Genomic DNA, 27,788 nt, shown 5'->3' with positions numbered 1-27,788 from the left:
TTTCCCAAGTAGAGGAAATCAGTTGGTCAAACTGTAACTCAGTCACATCAGAGTAAATGCCTTTATCACCAGAAAGTCAGTGTGGTGGTTCTGTTTGGAGCCAAAGTTGGTGCCCACTTACCCATGTGTCACATGAGCTGCTGGTAGGTTGAGGATCTGTCACTACATTTGTAGAGGAGGATCCCTAAGGATACACCACTGATAGGGGGGTAGGAGGGTAGGTCTTGTTTTGTTTCTCTGCCTAGCTTACTTAAGCTTGTAGACTGGTACCTAGAAAAAGATAAGCCTTCAGCTGAGATGGAGCTTGCAAGCTGGTTCCAAAGGAAAATGGCCCTCATCATTACGAGCCAGTGTTTGGTGCTTGAAATGTCCATATCGTTTGTGATAAAATTGGGTTGGTAGGAAACGGGAAAACTTGGTAATGAGTCCGGAGAGGGGCGAGGCATTTCTTTCTGTCATGATGAAAATGTTCTAAAATTGATTTTGCTGATGTCTACACAACTCTGAATATGCTAGAAACCGTTGAATTTTTCACTTTAAAGAAGTGAATTATATGGTATATACTTAGTGAAAACAGCATTCAGAGGGAATTGTAATTGCATGAACATGTATTGTTAAAAAGAGGAGACCTTAAATCAACCTAATTGTTGATTTCTAACCTTAGAAATCAGAAGATCAGCAAACTAACACAAAACAAAAGCAGAAAGGAAATAATTAAGGCAGGGATAAAGGAACTACAAAATAGAAGAAGACTAATAAGAGTTCTTTGAAAAGATTAATTAAATTCTTAGCTAGACTGAATAGAGAAAATAGAAATAACTGAAGTTAAAAATATAAGGCAAGGCAAAAAAAAATATAAGGCAGGAAGACATGAACTATTTGAGAAGTGAGATGGGTGATTGAATTGTGTTCTGAACAACTATACCCAACAATTAAACAATAAAGTTATTAGAAACAAACAAGTTACCATAGATGACTCAAGAAGATATAGATGATCTTTTTTTTTTAAGATTTTATTTATTTATTCATGAGAGACACACAGAGAGAGAAGCAGGCTCCATGCAGGGAGCCCGATGTGGGACTCGATCCTGGGACTCCAGGATTACACCTTGGGCCGAAGGCAGGTGCTCAACCACTGAGCCACCCAGGCGTCCCCAGATAGAGATGACCTTAACAGACCTATAGTAATTACAAGTTTTGATTAAGTAATTAAAATCTAGCACATACAATTCCAGGACGATATATCATCATTGGTAAATTTTACCACTTAAAGAGGAATTGGCACTAATCCTCAAATCTTTACTAATAAATTGGGAACACATCTGTATCAGAGTTCCCCAGAGAAAAGGAACCATATACAGAGGAGGAGATACTTGTTTTATGAAATTGGCTCATGTGATAGTGGAGGCTGAGAAGTACAAACTCTACATAGTAGGCTGGCATGCTTGAGATCCATGAGATGGAGTGTTACAGCAGTGTGGAGATAGAAGTCCCTCTTCCTTGTGGGACTTCTATCATTTTTCTCAGATGGCCTTGAACAGATTGGATTAAGCCTACCTGTCTTGTAGATAGTAATCTGATTTAATTGCTGAAATGTTAATCTCATCTAAAAATGCCTTCACTTATACTGTCATTCATTTAGACTGGTGTTTGACCAAACGTCTAGGTGCCATAGCTTAGCCATGTTGGCACACATAAGACTAACTGTCATAACATCATAACATCCTATGTCATTCCTTGAGACAGCATTATTCTGATACCAAATTGGCCAGGCAAAAGTAACACAAAATTACAGACCAATATCTTATACGACTATACACATTAAAATCCCCAGCAAGATACTAGCAAACATAATCCAAGCATATATTTTAAAATTATACACCAAGAACAAGTGAATTTTACTCCAGGGATGCAAGGGGGGATGAACATAAGGAAATTGACCAATGTAATATTCACATAAATAGAATGAAGCTGAAAAAACTACATGATCATCTCAATTGGTGCAGAATAACCACTTAACAAACCCTTTTATGATAATAAGATAGGAATTTCCTCAGCATGATAAAGGACATATGTAAGGCAGCTCAGCAGTTTAGCGCCGCCTTCAGCCCAGGGCGTGATCCTGGAGACCCAGGATCGAGTCAGGTTCCCTCCATGGAGCCTGCTTCTCCCTCTGCCTGTGAAAACCCCACAGCCAATGTCATACTTAATGGTGAAAGACTGGAATCGTTCCCATGAGGAACAGAAAGATGCCCATTATTGCCACTTCAAAATTTTACTGGAAATTTTAGCCATAGCAAAATTAGGTGAGAAAAATAAAAGCCATTCAAATTGGAAAGTCTTTTTGCAGATGACATGATTCTAAGAACATGGAGTATCCCAAGAATACACACACATAAACTAGAGCTAAAAAATGAATTTGAAAAAAAATAAATAAATAAAAAATGAATTTGGCAAAGGTGCAGAGCATAAGATCAATATGCAAACATCAGTTGTGCTGGCCATAAATGCAACCACTTGTATCTACTTGTGGCAGAGGGAAGTTTACACACAGACACTAGGAAAAGAAGGCAATGCAAAGACAGAACAGAGATACGTGGCAATGAACCAAGGGATGCCAAAAGTTCTGGAAGGTGCAGAAGAAATTGTCTCCTATAGCCTCTAGAGAGTGTGGCCCTACCAACTCCTTGATTGTGGACTTCTGCCCTCTGGAACTGTGAGAAATTTTTATTATTACAAACCACTCAGTTTGTGGTAATTTGTTATGTCAGCCTTAAGGAACTAATACAATTATCCTTACACCACTTTAATTCCCTTTTACCTTCTACGTCAATTTCATAATCTTTGTGGAATTTCCAATTATTTAGATACTGTACTGAAATAGAAACATAAAATGGTGAGTTCATAAAGGAAAGGGAAAGAGTCAGCAATCATATTCTCTAATATAATACTGTACTTGTACAGAGTTATGCAGTTATTTGCACATTAATGACTACCAGTGGCTAGAAGATGCCAGAAACCCCTAGTTAGGGTTTCTGCCTTGGATTATTTGACTTTCTGTGGAGAATGTAGTACTGCTATTCAAGAACCAATACATAGGGCTCAGGTTTATACATTTATTTCTGCTTCATTTCATAATTTAGAGCAGATAATATGATTATGGAGCAGGAGATCCTCGAACAAAGATAATGGTGGTGGATATAGGATACCATTTAGTAGAGGTCAAGTAGTTGGAGGAAGAGGAGCAAATCCTATGGGTAGAGCTGGTGCTGGGGATGGCCCTCTATCTGCTATGGATGTGGTGGAGCAATCCTGGAATTTATGAGCAACCTGCAAGTCCGAGTCCATGTTCCCATAATATAAATACAGAATATACAGCTCAGAATGCATAGCAATAGACACTTGTGACTTTTTATAGATTATATACTGCTTATTTATCAGTGTTCAGTGATGGAACAGTATGTGCAAAGGACTTGATAGATATTTGATGAGCACTTTAAACAGTATACAATGACTATTTCTGCTAACACTCAGATACTAGGAGACTGGGCATCCTTATTAGAGACCTTGTGAAATAGTAGTCCAAAATAATGAAAACCTAGATTTCATGATAAACCTATGCAAAGGAGATTCCTCTATCTAGTTTGGACCCTTAGACTAGTTGGTTCCATATGGATAATACAAAGTCATGGGTTGATCCCTAAGGGAGACGAGCACCAAGATTCCGGGTCCACCAAGCAGCAGAGTCTGAACTGTTTTCCAATACCAATAACTAATAATAAGTGATATCCATTTGCATAAGAACAGTGCTTATCAAAAATTTTTCCTCACTTTTGATTCTCATTAGAAACCCACAACATGGTCAGGGTAAGGTAGTTTCGTCTCACTACTTACAGAAGAGTTACCAGACTCCAGAAATTTAAGTGACTGATAAAATGTCGTGGACTTAATCAGTTCTAAAGCTTAGAGCTCCTAATAAAGATTTTAAGTGTAATGGGATCTTTTGGCATAGATAACTTCACAGATCCACCTATCTTTTCTTTTATGAAATGATGGTAGTCAAGATTTAAAGAGGTGTAAAAAGCTTCTGGAATTATTAAAATTATTGAAGAATTCCTTTTTGTAAGGAAAGACCATGGACCCAATTTTTCAAATCATCAAAATTTCCTCTCAGCAGTTTTGCTTCTGTAACATATTCTGTCACAACATCTAGAGCAATTTAATGAGTTTTTTCCCCACCTGAAAAAGATATGTTGTTTTGAAAAATCTTACTTGTAGATTTATTGTCCGTAAAATGTGTAATTGCCACTAAGTCTGTTTGTGGTCACATTTTCCTTCTATCTGACAAGATCTTTTTCTTTAGAGATTTATTTTTAGAGTGAGAGAAAGCACATGGGTGCACAAGAATCTCATACTCCATGCTGAATGCATAGCCCCTACTCCATCTCAATGACCCTGAGATCATGACCAAAGCCGAAACCAAGTCAGATGCTTAACCTACTGAGCCGCTCAGGCGCCCATAGATTATTTTCTACCCTTGAACTCAACGTGACAGGACAAAAAAATCTATGTAGCTTCATTACCTTGGTCTGGTGATGCTGGAATTCTGTTCTAACATCTTTGAATTTTTATTCCTTGAAGCTCATCTTGAACTTGTGGCCAGGTTCTGAATTCTTCATTTCTCTGCAAAAATCACTACTATGAATGTACATGTAGTTTCAGGAAAGCGTCAGATAATATTATATATTAAATAAGTGTAGGATTATTTTTTTGCTTGCTGAATTCTCAACACTCAGAAGTTCAGAATTCTTGATTATTTTCGTAACAGTTAAGTTCTCTGTGGAGACAGTGGTAGCATGATGAAATATGCCCCTGACCTAAGGTAAAAAAAAAAAAAAATACTTCTCACTTCTGGAAAATAAAAACAAAAAAATGAGAGGACAGTAGTTTTTCTTAATATATCACAAACACATTTTTTGTTTTGCTGTTGAAAGTTAAGTCTTAGAAGTACAATCAATTAGAAACTGAATCATCATAATAACCCATTAACGCCAAATCACAGCAGGAACTCCCATTCATTCTCAGGGGCAATGCAAAATGTCACTTTAGGAGATAGTTTAGCACTTTCATACAAAAGTAAACATACTGTTAACATAAGATTCAGCAGTTGCCCTTGTTGGTATTTGCCAAAGTGAGTTGAAAACATGTTCGTACATATGAATGTTTACAGCAGCTTCATTTGTAATTGCCAAAACATGGAAGCAACCAAGATGTCTCAGTAGATGAATGGATAAATGAATGGTGGTACCTCCAGACAATGGAATGTTTGGAATAAAAGAAACGAACCGTCAAGCTACAAAAAGACATGGAAAACCCTTACATGCATGTTGCTAAGTGAAAGAAGCCGGTATTAAAAAAACAATGCATATTGTAGGATTCCAGCTATATGCCATTGGCAAGTAGGCAAAAACTGTGTGGATAGTAAAAAAAAAAAAATCAGTAGTTTCCAGGGATTCCACAGGAGGGATGAGATGAATAGGTGGAACACAGGTAATTTTTTTTTTTTAGGGCAGTAGTACTGTATGGTAATGTAATGGTGGATACATATCTTTATGTATTTGTGATGTGAAACCCATAGAAATACAATACAAATGTTGAACTTGAATGTAAACTATGGACCTCATTACCAATTGTAACAAGTGTACCACAGTAATGCAAAGTGTTAGTAATAGAAAAAAGGAGGGAGTAGGCGAGAGATTATATGTGAACTTGGTACTTTCTAGTCATTTCTTTGTAAACCTAAAACTACTCAGAAAATTTAATTTTTTAAAAAGCTATCAAGCAGTTCAATTTCTTAACTATATAGCTTTGAAAAGAGATTGTACTGATAAAATGCTTAAATGAATGGGCATTAATCCAAAAACAGGTGCTTCTTAGTGTAAAATAGTGTCTTCTCAGATGGCTAAAGCAAACCACTTGTATAAAATGTTATAAGAATAAAGGTGGAAGGTTAAAGTATAATACTATAATACTAAGCCAGAGAGACCATGTGATGGGAGTGACTGATTCCAGAATATACCACCCCAAAGTATGCCTCTTTGGATCAGGGACTGTTTTAAGCTAAAGGCCATTGTGAACCATAAGAAATGTTACAAAAACAGCACGAGCTTTCCTTCTTATAGGAAATTTCCATTGGTTAAAAAGTGTCTCTCGAGGGGGCAGCCCAGGTGGCCCAGCGGTTTAGCACTGCCTACAACAGCCCAGGGCGTGATCCTGGAGACCCAGGATTGAATCCCACGTCGGGCTCCTGGTGCATGGAGCCTGCTTCTCCCTCTGCCTGTCTCTGCCTCTCTCTCTCACTGTGTGCCTATCATAAATAAATAAAAATTAAAAAAAAAGATAGCGATTTTATTTTCTTCAGATAAATACCCAGTAGGAGCACTGAATCATATGGTAGCTTTATTTTTAATTTTTTGAGGAACTTCCATACTGTTTTCCCTAGTGGCTGTACCAATTTACGTTCCCACCAACAACATGTAAGGGGTCTCTTTTCTCTACATCCTTGCCAACACTTAATAGACATCTTTTATCAGCTTTTATCAATGCAGACAGCATGACTTAAATCTCTATTAAAATAAACTTTACTAAACAACCCTTGTTTACCATACTTTTCCTGGTTACCTACCCATACCTTGCCTCCACTCCTTTGCCCCTCACCAGAAACTCAAAATTCCTTTTCCTTGTTTAGCCTAGGGTGGTTTATAAGCCCAAATTTGAACCACCCCTTTGGGTTACTCATTGCTGGGTATTCCCAATGTGCACTTATGTTATTACATGTTACACATGCAATGAACATGTTAACAAAGTTCTATTTGTTTTTGTCTTAAGATTTTCCTCCACCAGGGACATTGATTGATCTGTTGCATCCTATCCCAACCCTTCCTCATCAGGCTTCTAAATAGGTTCAAAGAAGCCTGAAAACTTAGAGTGAACACACCCCAAAGCCTGGCTATATAAATAGAATTCTTCCATCTTTTTCCCCCTTTGTGTTAGACGTCACCCTGGGTCATTTTGGAAGGCTATACACACATGCCAGTGATGTGATTTCTGTTTCTAAAAGTGATACATCTTTGTAGGTTGAATTATCTGTAGAGTCTGTAATTATAAAAAGTCATTTAGATCCAACTCTAAAGAAAGATTGGGTGAGCAATATCGATAATAATAATGGTTGGGAGTCAAACCTAAAATATAATTGTTTCATCCATTCTTATTTGAGTCCCTGGAAAATATCCCACTTTAGTTTATCCAAATCTTCTCTAGTATATTTAAATTTCAAGCACTCTGAGGTCTTCATGGTCAGTGAAGAAGATGTGAGCTTGTTCAACAGCTTCAGTTATCTGTATTAAGATTTCTCTAAATCCATATCATATTCCCATCTCCCCTCCTAAAATTAGCTTCTCCTGTGCTTTTTGAGCGTAGTGCCCACACAAGAATACTGTCCATAATTTCCTTCTGTAAATGGTTTATTTGCAGGGAGGTGTGTAATCTACTTGTAATTTAAAATTAATCACACAGTCAGATTCGAGGTATGTGAGAAGAGGTCTTCTTAAAAGTCCACCAGTCTTATCCGCTCTTCTTAATGAAGCTAAGATCTAAGAAATATAAGTGACTTTTAAAACCACAACCAAATTGGTGGCTCAGATCTTACAATGAATTCCCATCATTTTATGACTTTTTTACTAGTTTAGATTGCCGCTTAAAAGGACTCAGAATAAGAGAAGGAATACAGATGGTCACTAGAAGAACCAGAAGTTCTTCCATTTGATAACAGAAAATAAAATACAGTAAACATTGCTAAGAGGATTATTTAAAATGGAGCCAGGAGGACATTGAAAAGTGGGACTTAATGTTTCCTGTCTCAAATTCTCAGAATTATTGCTGACCTCAACTAAAAGCCAAGGCATCTGCTGCATGTTAGAATTGAACATAAATGGGGGTGTCTGGATGCCTCAATCGTTAAGTGTCTGGCTCTTGATTTCAGCTCAGGTCATGATCTCAGGGTTCTAAGATTGAGCCCTGCCCTCAGCGGGGAGTCTACTTAAGAGAATCTCTCTTCTGGGCAGCAGCCCAGGTGGCTCAGTGGTTTAGTGCCGCCTTCAGCCCAGGGCCAGATCCTGGAGACCCAGGATCAAGTCCCACGTCAGGCTCCCTGCATGGAGCTTGCTTCTCCCTCTGCCTGTGTCTCTGCCTTTCTGTCTGTGTCTCTCATGAATAAATAAACGAAATCTTTAAAAAAAAAAAAAGAATCTCTCTTCCTCGGGCATCCCTGGTGGCTCAGCGGTTTAGCTCTGCCTTCAAGCCCAGGGCATGATCCTGGAGACCCGGGATCGAGTCCCGCATCGGGCTCCCTGCATGGAGCCTGCTTCTCCCTCTGCCTGTGTCTCTGCCTCTCTGTCTCTCTCATGAATAAATAAATGAAATCTTTGAAAAAAAAAAAGTTAAGATGTTCTGTTCATGGATACCCCAGTGTGAGTAACCATGGAAGTTGCCATTTATATAGAGTTTACTAGATGCCAGGAACGGGACTAGAGGGCAGCCCCGGTGGCGCAACATTTTAGCGCCGCCTGCAGCCCATGGCGTGATCCTGGAGACCCTGGATCGAGTCCCACGTCAGGCTCTCTGCATGGAGCCTGCTTCTCCCTCTGCCTGAGTCTCTGCCTCTCTCTGTCTCTATGAATAAATAAATAAAATCTTAAAAAAAAAAAAAGGAACGGGACTAGATGCTCTTCATCCTCAGCCTTGCCCTTTCAGATAGGTACTATTATGCCATTTTCTCTCTCTCTCTCTCTCTCTCTGAATAAATAAATAAAATCTTTAAAAAAATCTCTCTTCCTCTAACTCCACCCCCATCCCTACACACAGTTGTACACACACTCTATAAAATAAATAAATAAATAAATAAATAAATAAAATCTTTTTAAGAAGAATTTAACATAAATGGACTTTCCACCTAGCACTACTAGCAACCAATCACATTTCATTCAAAACAATTTATGTAAATTCCCTTTGTCTCTCCAGAGCACACCTGATACTAGTGACTCTATGTCTCCCAGATTGCAAACCCTAAGACCCCCAATAAACGTACAAATTTTATTTTACAGATTGCAGTTCTGCCTTTCAATATTGCATGGTGTCAAGAGTGGGATCCAAAGTGACCAGCAGTCATCTCCAGCACTTGCTGCCATCTCCAGCACTGCCATGGATTTGAGTAAGGTATTGCAAGAGTGGCTTTGGGTCATGGCAGTTAAGTCCTCTCGGCCTATAGTTGGGTGTTCTGTCTTGCTGGCTTCTGTCCTCATATTCAAGGAGAGGATTCTGTCTTCATGTTTCCTAGTGGAAGATTCTAGTTTAGTAGTCTGAGTACTAATTCTTGGGAAATTCTGCTTCTAAGAAGGGTTCTTATGTGCCACCCTCCTGCAGTTTTCTGCAGTTTTCTGCAGAAACTCCTGCAGTTTTCTGTTTAAAGAATATGGTCCTTCCTGCTGTAAATTTTTGCCCTGTTGGACTCCTATTACCTGGGATGATTGAAAACTCCACTGGCTGTGATGGGGCAAAAATTAGTTCACTTCTGTGCACAATTGGAAAAAAGGCTGTAAAACCAAACAAAGCCAGTGGAAAGCTTCTTTTAATCGGTATCTTAGAGGCCTCAAAAAAAAAAAAAAACTGAGAAGTTTGCTTACCTTTAGCCAGTTAGCTTCCAAAAGTTTTGAGTTAGGGACGCCTGGGTGGCTCAGTGGTTGAGTGCCTGCCTTTGACTCAGGGCAGGATCCTAGGATCCAGGATTGAGTCCCACATCAGGATCCCTGTGGGGAGCCTGCTTCTCCCTCTGCCTGTGTCTCTGCGCTCTCTCTCTCTCTCTCTCTCTCTCTCTCTCTCGAATAAAAAAATCTTTAAAAAAGAAAAAAACAAAAGTTTAGAGTTAATTCAGATCTTTCCAAGAGGCTTTCAGAATTAGAAAACTAGGCCAAACAGAAACAGACACATAGATCAATGGAACAGATTAGAGAATCCAGAAGTGGACCCTCAACTTTATGGTCAACTAATATTCGACAAAGGAGGAAAGACTATCCACTGGAAGAAAGTCTCTTCAATAAATGGTGCTGGGAAAATTGGATATCCACATGCAGAAGAATGAAACTAGACCACTCTCTTGCACCATACACAAAGATAAACTCAAAATGGATGAAAGATCTAAATGTGAGACAAGATTCCATCAAAATCCTAGAGGAGAACACAGGCAACACCCTTTTTGAACTTGGCCACAGTAACTTCTTGCAAGATACGTCCATGAAGGCAAGAGAACCAAAAGCAAAAATGAACTATTGGGACTTCATCAAGATATGAAGCTTTTGCACAGCAAAGGATACAGTCCACAAAACTAAAAGACAACCTACAGAATGGGAGAAGATATTTGCAAATGACCTATCAGATAAAGGGCTAGTATCCAAGATCTATAAAGAACTTATTAAACTCAACAGCAAAGAAACAAACAATCCAATCCTGAAATGGGCAAAAGACATGAAGAGAAATCTCACAGAGGAAGACATCGACATGGCCAACAAGCACATGAGAAAATGCTCTGCATCACTTGCCATTAGGGAAATACAAATCAAAACCACAATGAGATACCACCTCACACTAGTGAGAATGGGGAAAATTAACAAGGCAGGAAACAACAAATGTTGGAGAGGATGTGGAGAAAAGGGAACCCTCTTACACTGTTGGTGGGAATGTGAACTGGTGCAGCCACTCTGGAAAACTGTGTGGAGGTTCCTCAAAGAATTAAAAATAGACCTGCCCTACGACCCAGCAATTCCACTGTTAGGGATTTACCCCAAAGATTCAGATGCAATGAAACACCGGGACACCTGCACCCCGATGTTTCTAGCAGCCATGTCCACAATAGCCAAACTGTGGAGGGAGCCTCGGTGTCCATCGAAGGATGAATGGATAAAGAAGATGTGGTTTATGTATACAATGGAATATTACTCAGCCATTAGAAACGACAATTACCCACCATTTGCTTCAACGTGGATGGAACTGGAGGGTATTATGCTGAGTGAAGTAAGTCAATCGGAGAAGGACAGTGTATGTTCTCATTCATTTGGGGAATATGAATAATAGTGAAAGGGAATATAAGGGAAGGGAGAAGAAATGTGTCAGAAATATCAGAAAGGAAGACAGAACATAGAGACTTCTAACTCTAGGAAATGAACTAGGGGTGGTGGAGGGGGAGGAGGGCGGGGGGTGGGGGTGAATGGGTGACGGGCACTGAGGGGGACACTTGACGGGATGAGCACTGGGTGTTATTCTGTATGTTGGTAAATTGAACACCAATAAAAATTAATTTATAAAAAAAACAAAAAACAAAAACAAAATACTTGAACTGTGTAATAACAATCACTCTATTACTGTTGTATTTTTTTGTATATATTTTTTATTGGAGTTTGATTTGCCAACATATAGCATAACACCCCGTGCTCATCCCGTTAAGTGCCCCCCTCAGTGACCATCACCCAGTCACCCCAACCCCCAGCCCACTTCCCTTTCCACCACCCCTTGTTCGTTTCCCAGAGTTAGGAGTCTCTCCTGTTCTGTCACTCTCACTGATATTTCCCACTCATTTTCTCTCCCCTTTATTCCCTTTCACTATTTTTTATATTCCCCAAATGAATGAGACCATATAATGTTTGTCCTTCTCAAACTGATTTATTTCACTCAGCATAATACCCTCTAGTTCCATCCACATCAAAGCAAATGGTGGGTATTTGTAGTTTCTTTTTATATATATATATATAGATTTTTTAATGTATTTATTCATGAGAGACACAGAGAGCGAGGGGGGCAGACACAGGCAGAGGGAGAAGCAGGCTCCATGCAGGGAGCCTGACGTGAGACTTGATCCCGGGTCTCCAGGTTCATGCCCTGGGCCGAAGGCGGCGCCAAACTGCTGAGCCACCCAGGCTGCCCATATTGTCGTTTCTTTTTTTTTTTTTTTACTTGTTTTTTTAACTTTTCTTTTTGATATAAATTTATTTTTGATTGGTGTTCAATTTGCCAACATACAGAAAAACACCCAGTGCTCATCCCATCAAGTGCCCCCCTCAGTGCCCATCACCCACTCACCCCCACCCCCCACCCACCTCCCCTTCCACCACCCCTTGTTCGTTTCCCAGTTAGGAGTCTTTATGTTCTGTCTCCCTTTCTGGTATTATATTTGTCATTTCTAATGGCTGAGTAATATTCCATTATATATATAGACCACATCTTCTTTATCCATGCATCTTTCGATCAGCACTGAGGCTCCTTCCACAGTTTGGCTATTGTGGACATGACTGCTATAAACATTGGGGTGCAGGTATTTAAGTTTTCACTGCAACTGTATCTTTGGGGTAAATCCCCAGTAGTGCAATTGCTGGGTTGTAGGGTAGTTCTATTTTTAACTCTGAGGAACCTCCACACAGTTTTCCAGAGTGGCTGTAATACTAAATCTTAGATTCACTCCCAATGGGAGATACTCTCGCCCTTTGATATAATAACTGGAAAACCAGTGAGATTAGATCAAGGTGCATACGATCCCAGCTTTTAAAGGTAAGGTGATGACTTATAAGGGATTGATATAGACCCTTCAGAGAAATGAGAAATTGGTAGAACAGTCTTTTCACTCTGTGTTCCTAGGAGATAAAGACCTCAAACATCATGGCCTTTTCCTAGGAGATAAAGACCTCAAACATCATGGCCTTCAACCTGGAGACATGGTTGATTGGAAAAGACCTCCAGAAAGATTCATTCCAGCATTGCTATAGGGGAGCACGCCAGTCATGGTGCGGCTAAATTAGAAGGCATGTACTCATTGATTCATATTTCTCAGTTTAAAAAGGCTTCAGAATCTAACTGGACCACCAAACCTACCAGAGACCTCAAACTAACCGTTTCTTGGAAAAGGAAGCAGATGACATCTGTGTACACTACCCTCACAAGATTCAGGGTCAGGTCACTATTATGTTCATAAGATACTTCACATCAATTCTTATGAGGCTTATTTCTCTTCCCTTTCATTTTCACTTTTGATTGGGAAAGCAATGCTGTAATTTAATTATCACAGTCCCTTGCTACTTTTGGAAACCTTTCTATTGGATTTGTCACCATACTCCTACTGGGTCCTTTATTGATAATAATGACTCCATAATGTTACCTATATACAATTTCTCCATGGTCCCAAATATTTCCATTAGTTATAGCAAAACACCTTCCTCCATCACTTTTCATGTCAAGATATTCTTGCCTTAAGAAAACCTTCGATGTTTTATACTCACTCCCCCTAAATTAAAGACCACCTCCTGGGTCAACGGAACTTCGATTAGCAAAAAATGGAAATCCACTCCTTCCCTTCCTATGATTTCCTCTATACAAATTGTGTATCTCCCACCTGTTCTAACATAGAAATCTTTTCACCTGTCCATCTCCATTATGCCAAGTCTTTTGGATATCACTACTTGAATGTAACAACCCATCATGCATCAAACCTGATACTATCTTTCAACAACTCAGTGGTGCTCTTTTACAAGAAATATATTCCTTTAACCAAACAACTGGACATTCAAAGCTCTCTGATCCCTGCTTAGATGCTATCCCCCTTCTCCTTTATAAAACTGAGAGCTTGGTATTCCATGCACCCCCACAGTATATATCTTTGTTCATATACCAGTACTCTTCGGACATTTAATTGTTTAGATAGCTGGAGAATTAGTAGCCAAGGCCTTTTGGGCCACCTTATTTCCCCCCTTAAAATTCTCAGATCCCATCTGATCTCCCATCACATGAAAAAAAAGGGACTTATCCATAATAGATGAAGATCCTTCTGATTATGAAGATAATAGCTGCCCTGCAGGGTTTTCTGTCAATTATCAGTGACTGCTGTCTCTCCTTTGAGGTTTCTTTTTCTGGCTGGGGCTTGGTATTTTCCAACATAAGATCACATTGTAGAATTTAATTAGAATAAGTCTATAAATTGTATTATTGTTATTTTAATTTGTACCCTACTTATTATTTTCAAATTATGTCATACATTTCCCAGTGTTGTTCTACTCAAAATGTCAACATAACGGTTGCTAAAAGATTTGAAAATATTCATCAGGCCTACTCACTGACAGTGACAAGTGAAACTTCAGTTGACATAGCCTAAGCTCCACTTCCTTTAAACCTCCTTGTTGCTCAGAGGTAGCCTTAAGACTCTCACACAAAGATCTACCAACCAGGAGACTCTCTCCACCCCCACTCCACCCCGGGACTTGATGGACCTGGAGGAGGCTGTTGGCCACTCAGGCATCACATTGGGACTACAAAGCCAAGGTTGATTATAGAGAAAGATCTTGATTAGAAGGGGGGAATGATAATGAAGAGAATAAATTAGGAGCAAGCATTGATAAGAGGGTTATTTAATAATGGAACCAGGAGGACATTGAGGAAGTAGGATTTACGTCTCCGGTCTCAAATTCTCAGAATTGTTGCTGTCCTCAGCTAAAAGCCAAGGTATCCACAACATGGTAGAATGGTCATAAGGGGACTTTCTGCCTAGCACTAGTTCTAACAACCAATCAGAATATATTCTAACTGTAGCTATACCAGCACCAGTCACATTTTGTTTAAAACAACTTTAAAACTTTTTTGCTTTAAGAACCCTGACCTTCTGGGTCTCTCCAGAGCACGCTCTTGATTTCAGTTGACTCTGTCTCTCCCAAATTGGAATCCCCAAGACCCCCAAATAGAACAGACACATCTTATTTTGTAGACTGTGGTTTTCCCCTTCACTGATCAACACATTCTAAATGTTGGTGAGGGGGGTACTGAAATGTCTTTATTATTTTTAGTGTTGCTTTTGACAAAATATGTTTATAGAAAGCTTTGGTGGATAGATACATACAAGTGGATCAAATTGTGATTATCTGGTGAAAATGCCAGCCCAAAATTAAGTGGATTCTGAATTCTCAAAGGAAATTTTGAATGTGCTACTGCTTACAACAAGAACATTAGATACACATTTTTTCCACCAATGAAAGTGACAGCTTCCCACAAACATTTTATGTTCAAGGTCTTAGAATCTATTCCAGTAACAGGAAGAGCTAAGACATTTCTATAGAAGCCCTGAAGTAATTTCTGTGATGCTCTGTAATGTACGAAGTGACATAGGAAAGGTGATTATCTCATCTCCATGAAAAGTTCATTTTGAAGAGATAATACTTGAACTCTCTGTAAGTATGTAAGTACTTTATCTTCCTTCCTGTCATAAGACTAAAAAAAACTAGAGTTTTGATTTGTGCTTCAATCCTTCATTCCTCCCCACCAACAGAAAAGAAATAACTATACCAAAGTATTATAGAATATACAATGCAAAAGAATGAAACTTACCTAATTGCAGCTTATGTGAAACAAGCAAGCGACAATCTAAATGTAAGTAACATTAAGATACTCATAAAGCTGGCATTTCCTCAAAGGCATTTATCTAAGACATTAACACAGTATGCAAAGTCAATCTCCTGTTTCACCAAGCCTCTATGAAGGAGGAGTATCATTTTTAAAAAGTGAGGTAGAAAATTCAAAGAAACCAATTAAAGCTCACTCTAAGCAGAGAACGTGTGTGATTGCTACTTGGTTTTTGTTGCTATCAAGAAGACTGACTTTAGAGACCATAAAGCATAGGACTAGACCAGCCATCCCATGCCCTGTTACCAGCAAGTAAAGGCTGAAGGAAGGCAGTGGGGATTTACTGAAGTTCATTGCTTCTAGCCAGATCCCTCCTGCAACCTAATTTCATTAGTGGGCCAGTGTTTTTCTTCCATGTGTATTAGAGGTGATGAGGAAGGAATGGTAGATTATTATAGTAAGCTTATTATAATAGAAACAATATTTAAAAGATTTTGCAAAAGAGAAAGAAGATATGTGATTAAAGCTATTTTATCTGACATTTAATAAGCCTTGTCACTCTTGAAATTCCAACTGCTACTATTGCTTGCTTACTTTACCTTTTGCCTAGTCCACACAAGAATTGATCTAAATTAAACAAAACTGATTACAATCACATCAGATTCCATGCATTAGGTAGCCTCCATCCCATATTCTGTTATGCAGGATATTACTTTATTGTAGTACACTATACTGATGGAGTTTAAAACAAAACATGTTACCCCAAAATATGGAATCCTAGCATATTGAATATTTGAGGCTGAGTTTGAGAAAATGGCAGAAACAGGTTGGTCTCTGACCTCCCCCACAACCCTTGCCTTACTTCCCTGAAACACGTTGTAAAACTGCCATGTGATTGATAGATGCCCTCCCTCTAGCTGGAGGAGAAAAGCATCCTTAACTCTAAATAAGAAGGGATGCCGAAAAGAATCTGAACAAACAGGCCTTGCTAAAATTACCCCTGTTTATTACAAATAACTCATGCTCTTTGACCTGTAATATCATATTTTTGATAAACCCAGCATAAAAATACACAGCTCTAAAAAATATATACACAGCTCTAACCATTTCTTCACATCTTTATTTCCTTACAGAAGGCTCCTGTGTCCTGGATGTGCTCCTTATTTTGATTGCAGTGATCATTTCTCAAGTGTAATGTCAGTATTTCTCAATTGTACATTTAAATGGAGCAGTTTCAGGCAGCCTGGGTGGCTCAGCAGTTTAGCACCAGCTTCAGCCCAGGGCGTGATCCTGGAGACCAGGGATCAAGTCCCACATCCGTCTCCCTGCATGGAGCCTGCTTCTCCCTCTGCCTGTGTCTCTGCCTCTCTCTGTTTCTCATGAATAAATAAATAAAATCTTTTTAAAAAATTAAATAAATGGAGCAGTTTATGTTTTGTAAATGATATGCCTTTTGATAATATTTAAAATAAAAGCCCAAAACCTATGTGTCTGGGGCAAAGCAACCAACTAGCAAGTGGTCAGGGCAAAGACAAATTTAAAAAAAAAACAATTATGGCTTACTTTCTGTGCCCCAGCACTACAAGGGCTGGTGTGGATTTGTGGATTGTGGGCTCACTGAGGTCACAAGTTCCCCGTCAGCCAGATCCTGTTCATTGCTGACTATGCTTAGGTGTTACTGTTACTCTAATTTCAGTGTGAAATTGTTGCAGAGTTTCAGGCAGGGACCATTATGATTGATGATGAGTGATGGAAGACATGAGAATCACATGTATGTAAAATTGGAAGAGAAGTCAAGCACAGTAAGTACAAGTGCTCTAGAGATGTCCAAGATGCAAAGGATGAGCTCACCTCACCCCATGACAAATTGAGATAACAACAGATTATGTGAGAACAACCTGAAGACTGGCATAACAGATCTTCCACAGTCAATCATAGGAGCCCACATCAAAACAGGGTAGGAGGGCAGAGACATAGGAACCAGAGCACTGGTAAGACTGACCACAAATGAGAGGGACACCATGAGCACAGAAGAGTGAGGATGGGACCCCACACAAGTGCCCCAGGCATTACGGACCCATGCTGGGAAGACAAGTCCTTATAACATTGGGCTTTGAAAATCAGGGGGCCTTAACCTATTTTAATCCATGTGTTTTAATTATCGGGCTTAGCTCCTAGAGAGCCAGAGGGCGAAAGGAAACAGTCCCTTCCCTCAAAGAGCCACCTTTAACAACACGACCAAGACGTACCTTGAAGAAAGAGTTCGAAAAGCACTTGGAGAGGTGGCTCAGTTGGTTAAGCATCTGCCTTCAGCTCAGATCATGATCTCAGAGTCCTGGAATCGAGCACCGTCCTGGAATCAAGCAGTCCTGGAATCAAGCACCGTGTCAGGCGTCCTGCTCAGCAGGGAGTCTGCTTCTCCCTCTCCCTCTGCCTTTCCCCCTACTCATGCTTGCTCACTTGCTTTCAAATAAATACATAAAATCTTTTAAAATACACTTGGAGTATACCTGTTGAATATTTATTTACTAAAATGTGCTAGAGGGACAGGAATCTTTAGGAGACTTCTCCAAGAACAAAACTTTTGGCAGGCACCATTTCTCTTCCCTTACCGCATCCTAGATAGCTGGATTCTTTCAAACCAGCACAAATACTCTACCTATCTTAGGACTACACACCCTGTCCCCATGTTCCCTTGCGGACCAGCCCCATTAAAATCCACCCAAATTCTCAGGCATCTTTCCAAATAGGCTTCTACTCGGGGACACCCTACATGCAGCTTCAGCAGGAACTAAAGCCACTCCAAAAGTGACTCCTGTCCTGGGTAAGGGGGAAAGATAACCACACAAACCAGCATGCCATGAGTTCCAACAGCCGAGTCTTTTAGCTGACAGCACAAGGAGAGTGCCCTGCTTTTAGGTGCAACTACAGCCCCAGCAAAAGGACTGGGGTAAGTTACCTGGTCTGGCCACGCCCACCAACAGAAGCCACTTAGGGGGAGTACACTGCATTTCAGTGTGCATTCAACTGTAGCACAAGGATTTAAGTGCAGAGAGCTAACATGAATGCTGACACTGCCAAATCACAAGCCTATGGTGGCCTCAGGCCCCTCAACAGCACTGGACAACCCTGCCAGGTGTACCCATAGTGTGCAAAACAGGCCATTGCAGCCAGCTCCACAAACCACAAACATGGCTCAGCCACAACAATAGGGCACACTCAACCCATGTAAGAGACCCTAATGGAGCACCTGGCTCTGGTGACCATTGGCATTGTGCTACAGGGCACCACAGGACCACTTCTTCATAAGGTTGCTACTCTCAAGATCAGGAGACAGCAGATATTCCTAATATATAGAAACAAAAACATACAAAATAAGGAGACGGAAGAATATGTCCCAAATGAAAGAGGGAGACAGAATCACAGCAGAACTAAATTCTGAAATGGAGATAAGCAGTGTGCCTAATAAAGAATTCCAAGTGTAAGGGTCATGAACATACTGGACTTGAGCGGGAGGATCTCGGTGAGACCTTAAACAAAGAGACATAAAACATACTCTACCCCTCCGCCTTAAAAGCCCAGACAGGAACAGGGTCCAGATGCCATAACAGGAAGATCTAGTACAGTGATTCTGTGATCTCGGCAAGTCTTGGTTCATAAGCCAAACGCCAGTCCCAGTCACGCTGGGACACACACGCAAAAAAGCTACAATTTTTAAACGGCCTGAAAAAGGGGTGCCTGGGTGGCTCACTTGGTTAAACGTCTACCTTCAGCTCAGGTGGTGATCCCAGGACCTGGGATTGAGCCTATTCTCCTCTCTCTCCCTGCTCCTCCCTCTGCTTGTGGTCTCTCTTGGACAAATAAATAAAAACTTAAAAATAAATAAAAGGCCTGAAGAGCTGCAGGAACACTTTCTTCCCCTCTACCTTAAAACCGGAGACCAGAACAGGACCTGGCTGGCAAGGAGCTTGCGACCTCAGTGAGTCCACAGTCCACAAGCCCACACTAGCCCCTATAGTGCTGGGGTACTGAAAGTAAGCCACAGTTTTTTTAATTTCTCGTTTTCATTTCTCTTATTTTTTGTCTTTACTCTTTTTTCATTTTTTTCTCAAATTGTATTTTTATTATAATTACTTTCAGTAAGAAGCTGTGGTTTAGAACAACTAGCATATATAGCCACAATTCCAGTCAGCCAGCAAAATTCACCAGGCTGTGTCCATTCGAGACAATTCCTTCAGGGACACTTGGGTGGCTCAGTGGTTGAGTGTCTGCCTTGGGCTCAGGTCATGATCCTTGTGTCCTGGGATTGAGTCCCGCATCGAGCTTCAATTTTAGGAGAAGTAGCTGTTCCATGTAATCTGTACAAATACATAAAGTCAAGCAAAATGGGGAGACAGAGGAATATGCTCTAAAACAAAAAAGAAAAATCTCAGAAAAGAACTAAATGAAGCAGAGATAAGTAATATACCTGATAAAAAGAATTTAAAGTAGGGACACCTGGGTGGCTCAGTGGTTGAGCATCTGCCTTTGGCTCAGGGTGCAATCCCGGAGTCCCAGGATCTAGTCCCGCATCAGGCTCCATGCATGGAGCCTGCTCTCCCTCTGCCTCTGTCTCTGTGTCTCTCATGAATAAAATAAATCTTAAAAAAATAATTTAAAGTAATGATTGTAAAGATACTGGACTGGAGAAAAGAGTGGATGAACTGAGACCCTCAAAATAGGTAGAATACAAAAATGCACCATTCAGGGTTTAAGCATAGAAAAACAAAAAAACACTGGAAAGAATCAACAATAGATTAGCTACTGCAGAAGAATGTATCAGCCATTTGGAAGGTAGGCAATGGAAAGCACACTAGTTCAACAGCAAAGAGGAAAACAAATTTTTAAATGAGGATAGGTTAAGAGATCTCTTGGACACCATAAAACAAACTGCATTATAGGTGTCCCACGAAAAGAGAGGAAGGTGTAAAAAATGTATTTGAAGAAATAACTGAAAACCTCCGTAACCCAGGGGAAGGCAATAGACATCCAAATCCAAGAAGCACAGATAGTTCCAAACAAAATGAGTCTAAAGAGGTCCACATCATGACACATAAAATGACAAAAAGTAATGATAGAGAATTTTAAAAGCAGCAAAAGAAAACAAATTACATACAAGAGAAATCCCAGAATGCTGCCAGCTGATTTTTCACCAGAAACTTTGCAGACCAGAAGGCAGTAGCAGGATATATTCAAAGTACTAAAAGGAAAAGAACTACAACCAGGAATACTCTACAAGCAAGGTACTCATTCATATTTAAAGGAGAGATAGTGTTTCCCAGACCAAAGATAAACACCACTAAACCAGCTTTAGGGATGTTAAAGGGACTTCTTTTTTGGTATTTTTTATTTAAATTCAATTAAATCGCACAGCCCTGGTGGGCAGCGGTTTAGCGCCGCCTGCAGCCCAGGGCCTGATCCTGGAGACCTGGGATCGAGTCCCACGTCGGGCTCCTGCATGGAGCCTGCTTCTCCCTCTGCCTGTGTCTCTGCCTCTCTCTCTCTCTCTCTCTCTCTCTGTGTGTGTGTCTATCATAAATAAATAAATAAATAAATGAATAAATAAAATCTTTAAAAATAAATAAATTCAAGTAAATCAACATACAGTGTATTATTAGTCTCAGAGGTAGGATTTAGTGATTCATCAGTTGCATATAACACCCAGTGCTCATTCTATCAAATACCTTCCTTAATGCCCATTACCCAATTATCCCTTCCCCAAACCCACCTCCCCTCCAGCAATCCTCAATTTGTTTCCTGTAGTTAAAGAGTATCTTATGGTTTCTCTCCCCTTCTGATTTCATCTTAATTTATTTTTCTTTTTTTTTAAATTTTTTTTTATTTTTATTTATTTATGATAGTCACACAGAATGAGAGAGAGAGGCAGAGACACAGGCAGAGGGAGAAGCAGGCTCCATGCACCGGGAGCCCGATATGGGATTCGATCCTGGGTCTCCAGGATCGTGCCCTGGGCCAAAGGCAGGCGCTAAACCGCTGCGCCACCCAGGGATCCCTTAATTTATTTTTCTAAAGGGACTTCTTTAAGTGGAAAATAAATAGCCATAATTAGACACAAGAAAATGGTGAATAAAAATATAAAATATTACAACATGTACATAAAATGTGAAGGAAGGAGTAAAAACAAGAAGAAGGGGAAAAATAAAAGATTCTTTGGTTTGTTTTAAGAATTTTTTTAAAGACCTATTTATTCATGAGAGAGAGAGAGAGAGAGAGAGAGAGGGAGAGAGACAGGCAGAGGGAGAAGCAGACTCCATGCAGGGAGCCCAACATGAGACTCAATCCCGGGTCTCCAGGATCGTGCCCTGGGTTGAAGGCAGCGCTAAACCGCTGAGCCACCCGGGCTGCCCCAAGAATGTTTTTATTTTTTTTATTTTTTTAAAGATTTTATTTATTTATTAATGAGAGATACAGAGAGAGAGTGAAAGAGTGCAGCAGAGACACAGGCAGAGGAAGAAGCAAGCTCCATGCAGGGAGACCTACGTGGGACTCGATCCCGGGTCTCCAGGATCAGGCCCTGGGCTGAAGGCGGTGCTAAACCGCTGAGCCACTGGAGCTGTTCCAACCAAGAATGTATTTAAATGACCTTCAAATTAATATGGACTCCAGTGTGCTTATGATGTTATATAGGAGCCTCATGGTAACCACAAACCAAATTCTGTAATAGAAACACACACACACAAAAAAAGCCAAACAACACTATAGAACCCATCAATCATGAAGAGAACAAAGAAGAACTACAGCCAGAAAACAAGTAATAAAATGGCAATAAGTACATAACTACCTTTAAGTGAAATTACCTAAATACTCCAATCAAAAGACAAAGGGTGGTGTGAATGGAAGAAAAAACACAACCCATACAGCCTACAGGAGGCTCATCTCAGACCTAAAGATGCATACAGACTGAAATTCAAGAGATGGAAAAATATTCATCATGCAAGTGGAAACAAAAAGCTGGGTAGCAATGTTTATACCAGACAAAATGTACTTTAAAACAAATTCCATAACAGGAGACAAAGAAGGGCATTACATAATGATAAAAGTATCAACCCAACATGAGGATATAACAGTTATCTATACACTCAACCCCAGAACACTTAAATACCTAATTACCTAATAGACATAAAGAAATTGATGGTAATACAATGTAACACTACACTTACATCACTAGATAAATCATTCAGGCAGAAAATCAATAATCAATGTCTATTAAGGGCACCTTGGTCCAAAAGAACCTAACAGACATACAGAACATTCCGTCCAAAAACAACAGAATACACTTTCTTTCCAAGTGCACATGATCCAGAATAGATCAAGTATGAGGCCACAAAACAATCCTCAGTAAAGTTAAGAAGATTGAAATCATACCATGCATTTTTTTTCTGATCACAGCAGTATTAAAACAAGAAATTACAAGGAAAAAATTGTAAGAAATAAACATATGTAGACTAAATAACATGAAACTAAATAACCAAAAGACCAGTGATGCAATCAAAGAAATTTTAAAAAACACAGGGGCAGCCCAGGTGGCTCAGCGGTTTAGCACAGCCTTCAGCCCAAGGCGTGAGCCTGGAGACCCAGGATTGAGTCCCATGTTGGTCTCCCTGCATGAAGCCTGCTTCTCCCTCTGCCTGTGTCTCTGCCTCTCTGTCTGTCTGTCTCCCTCTCTCTCTCTGTCTCTCATGAATAAATAAATAAAATCTTTAAAAAAAATAAACACATACATGGAGACAATGAAAAAGACAGTGGTCCAATGTCTTTGGGACCTGTGTAAATGAAGCACATAACAATACAGGCCTACCTCAAGAAACTGGAAAAAGCTCAAATAAACAATCTACTCTTACATCTAAAGGAACTAGAAAAAGAATGAACAAATCCCCAGATAAGAAAGGAAATTAAAAAAAAAGAAAAGGGATCCCTGGGTGGCGCAGCGCTTTGGCGCCTGCCTTTGGCCTGGGGCGCGATCCTGGAGGTCCGGGATCGAGTCCCACATCGGGCTCCTGGTGCATGGAGCCTGTTTCTCCATCTGCCTGTGTCTCTGCCTCTCTCTCTCTCTCTCTCTCTCTCTCTCTCTCTCTCTCTGTGTGTGTGTGTGACTATCATAAATAAATAAAAAAAATTAAAAAAAAAGAAAAAGAAAGGAAATAAAGATCACAGCAGAAATAAAGTACAGAGAGGCTAAAAAAACAATTCAATGAAACCAAGAGCTGGTTCTTTGAAACGGTAAACAAAATTGACAAACCTTTAGCCAGATTTACTAGGAAAGAAAGATAAAAGACCCAAATAAGTAAAATCAGAAGCAAGAGAGAAGTAACAACTGACACCATAGGAACACAGAATTAGCATATTATAAAAAATTAAATAACAGCAAATTGAAAACCTAGAATAAATGAATAAATTCCTAAAAACATAAAATCATCCAAAATTGAGCCAGGAATAAGTAGAAAATCTGAGCATACTGATTACAAGTAATGAAACTGAATTGGTAATCAAATGCCTTACAAAAAATTTGGGATCCCTGGGTGGCTCAGCAGTTTAGCGCCTGCCTTCAGCCCAGGGTGTGATCCTGGAGTCCCGGGATCAAGTCCCACATCGGGCTCCCTGCATGGAGCCTGCTTCTTCCTCTGCCTGTGTCTCTGCCTCTCTCTCTCCTTGTGTCTCTCATGAATAAATAAATAAAATCTTCAGGACCACCCAGGGATCCCCCAATAAAATCTTTAAAAAAAAAAGCCTTAACAAAAAATAAAAGCCCAGGATCACATTGATTCACAAGTGAATTCTTCCATACATTTAAAGAAGAGTTAACACCTATTCTTTGTAAACAATTTCATAAGTGAGAATAGGAAAGAAAGCTTCCAAATTCATTATACAAGGCCAGCATTGCTGTGATACTAAAAGCATAGACAGACACTACAAAAAAGAAAACTATAGGCCAATATCTCTGATGAACATAGATGGAAAAATGCTCAATATTAGCAAATTGCATACACTACATTAAAAGGATCATTCACCACGATCAATTAGGATTTATTTCAGGAATGCACAGATGGTTCAATATTCACAAGTCAATCAACACGATACATCAATAAAATGAAGACTAAAAATCATCAATAGATGCAGAAAAGCACTTGACAAAGTTCATCATCCATTCATAATAAAACTCAACAAAGTGGGGTTAGAGGGAACATACCTCAACATGATAAAGGCTATATATGAAATACAGCTAACATCATACTCAACAGAGAAAAACAGATTTTCCACTAATATCAGGAATAAGACAAGGATGTCCACCTAGCTACTTTTATTCAACATAGTACTAGCTGAAGAAATCAGACAAAAAGAAGTAGGCATCCATACTGGTAAAACAAACCAAAAAAAGTGCCACTATTTGCAAACAACATGATAATATACACAGAAAATCCTAAAGACTCACCCAAAAAACTACTAGAAGTAATAATCCAGTAAATTTGCTGGATTAAAAAAAATGAATACCCAGAAAATGGTAGGATTTCTATATGCTAAAAATGAAGCAGCAGAAAGAAAAATTGAGAAAATAATCCCACTTATAGTTGTACTACAAAGAATGAAATACCTAGGAGCAAACTTGAGAAAATCCTGTACTTTGAAAACTATATCAAAGAAAGGAATTGAAGACGACAGAAACAAACATAAAGGTATACCATGCTTGTGGATTTTAAGAACCAATATTGTCGAAATGTCCATCCTACCCAAAGGAATCTACAGATTTAATGCAATTGCTATCAAATTACCAACAGCATTTTCCACAGAACTATTACAAATAATACGAAAATTTGTATGGAACAACAAAAGACCTTGAATAGCCAACGCAATCTTAATGAGGTATAAAGCTAAAGATATCAACATCCCAGATTTCAAGATTTATTACAAAGCTTTGCTAGCCAAAACACTATGGTACTGGCACAAAAACAGACACATAGACCAAAGGAACATAATAGAGAGCTCAGAAATAAACCCATGCATATGTGGCCAAATAACCTAATAAAGGAGGCAAAATGTACAATGGTTGCCACAGAGCCAGGATAGTTGGAGGCCACGATATGAAGAAAGACTGGAATCTCACTGAATTTTAATATAGGGGACGGGGGGGCAGGGCTGGGACTTGGTCTCAGTCTCATTGGCTGTCTCACTCAGCTTTTATTAAGAGAGCTAGCAGATTGGCTATAGGAATGATTAACTTTGGGAAGCAGAGAAAAACATGTTTACTTCAAAGGTAAAAGAATAAGCTATTAACTCAAGGAAGGGAAGCAGAGGAGCTGTATCTGGAGAACAATGTGGTCAAGAGAGTCCATCTGCCGACTCAGGACCTCACAGAGGAGCTGTATCTGGAGAACAATGTGGTCAAGAGAGTCCATCTGCCGACTCAGGACCTCACATATCCCCAGTGTGCCAAGGACTCAGATTCAGTTCTCAGATAAGCTCCACGGCTGGGTCCCCACAAATGGTGAAAAGATAGTCTCTTCAAACTAATGGTGTTGAGAAAACTGGACAGCTATGTGCTAAAGAATGAAACTTTACCACTTTCTTACAGCATAAACATAAACTCAAACTGTATTAAAGACCTAAATTGTAAACCTGAAACCATAAAACTCCTAGAAGAAAATATAGTCGGTAATTTCTTTGACATCAGAGGTAGAAACATTTTTCCAGATATATCTCCTAAGACAAGGAAAATAAGCAAAAATAAACTCTTGGGACTAGACTTAAGACAAACAACTTTTGCATGACCAAGGAAACCATCAACAAAATGAAAAGATGACCTACAGACTGGTAGGAGATATTTGCAAATGATATATCTGATAAAGGGTTAATATCTAAAATATATAAAGAACTAACAGCACCAAAAAAAACCCCCACAAGTAATCCAATTAAAAAATGGACAGAAGCTCTGAAAAGACATTTTTCCAAAGAAGACATACAAATAGCCAACAGACACATAAAAAGATGCTCACCATCACTTATCAGGGAAAGGCAAATCAAAATCACAATGAAATAACACCCTACACTTGTCAGAATGCCTATGATCAAAAACACAACAAAAGACAAAGTACTGTCGAGACTATAGAGAAAAAGAATCCTTTTGCACTATCGAGAATGCAAATTGGTGTACCTACTGTGGAAAACAGTATGGAGTTTTCTCAAAAAATTAAAAATACAAATACCATAGGATCCAATAATACCACTACTGGGTATTTACCCAGAGAAAACAAAAACAGTAATTTGAAAAGATATATGCACTGCTATGTTTATTGCAGCATTATTTGTAGTAGCCACAATATGGAAACAAACCAAGTGTCCATATATAGATGAAAGGATAAAGATGTGGTGTATGTATATATACATACCATGAGTTATTATCCAGCCATTATAAAATGGGATCAATCCATTTGTAGCAACATTGATGGACCTAGAGGGTATTATGCTGAGATAAGACAAAGACAAATACCATATGATTTTTAATCATATGTATAATTTAAGAAACAACAAATGAAAAAAGAAAAAAAACCAGACTCTTAAGAGAAAAAAAAAAAACTGGTGATTGCAATAAGGGAGTTGAGTGGGGGGTGGGAGAAACAGATAAGGGGGATTAAGAGGGATAAACTTCTAAATAACTAAGTCATAGCAATGAAAGTACAGCATAGAGGATGTAATCACTAAGAGTTTAATAATTGGTGAAGATGGTGACTTCACTATGCTGAGCACTGAGTAATGTATAAAATTGTTGAATCACTATATTGTGTACCTGAGGTTAATACAACACTGTATTTTAATTATACAATAAAAAATTTCTTAAAGAGATGTAGAGTTTTCTGTATACTTCCTGTGGTATCTACTAAATTCTGCACATGTTCATTTTTAAAAATTAATTTCCAGACAGCCCACGTGGCTCAGCAGTTTAGCATCGCCTTCAGCCCAGGGCCTGATCCTGGAGACCCGGGATCGAGTCCCACATCGGGCTCCTGCATGGAGCCTGCTTCTCCCTCTGCCTGTGTCTCTGCCTCTCTCTCTCCCTCTCTGTGTCTCGAATGAATAAATAAATAAATATTTTTTAAAAAAAAATAAATAAATATAAATAAATAAATAAATAAATATAAATAAAAATAAAAATTAATTTCCACACTATACATCACCTTCTTGAAAACGTCGTTGACCAGGCATTTTTAAGAAATTTTCACTTAATTGACCCACGTATTAGTTGAAGATCAAAA

General features: G+C 39.3%; 1 long non-coding RNA gene across 1 annotated transcript; it reads right to left on the bottom strand.

Annotated features, from left to right (window-relative positions):
- Positions 1-1,154: 1,154 nt before the first annotated feature.
- LOC129514183 (uncharacterized) lies at positions 1,155-27,788 on the bottom strand. The gene is made up of 5 exons (XR_008665359.1): positions 27,711-27,788; positions 26,925-26,986; positions 17,733-17,852; positions 9,741-9,948; positions 1,155-4,877 (listed from the first exon to the last, which is right to left on the bottom strand). It is a non-coding gene; the product is annotated as an uncharacterized LOC129514183 (long non-coding RNA).

The sequence above is a fragment of the Nyctereutes procyonoides genome, unplaced genomic scaffold (genome assembly GCF_905146905.1).
Source record: "Nyctereutes procyonoides isolate TBG_1078 unplaced genomic scaffold, NYPRO_anot_genome, whole genome shotgun sequence".
In the NCBI taxonomy this organism is placed as follows: domain Eukaryota; kingdom Metazoa; phylum Chordata; class Mammalia; order Carnivora; family Canidae; genus Nyctereutes; species Nyctereutes procyonoides.
Note: the sequence above shows the minus strand (reverse complement) of the source record. Positions and strands in the feature narration are given on the sequence as shown.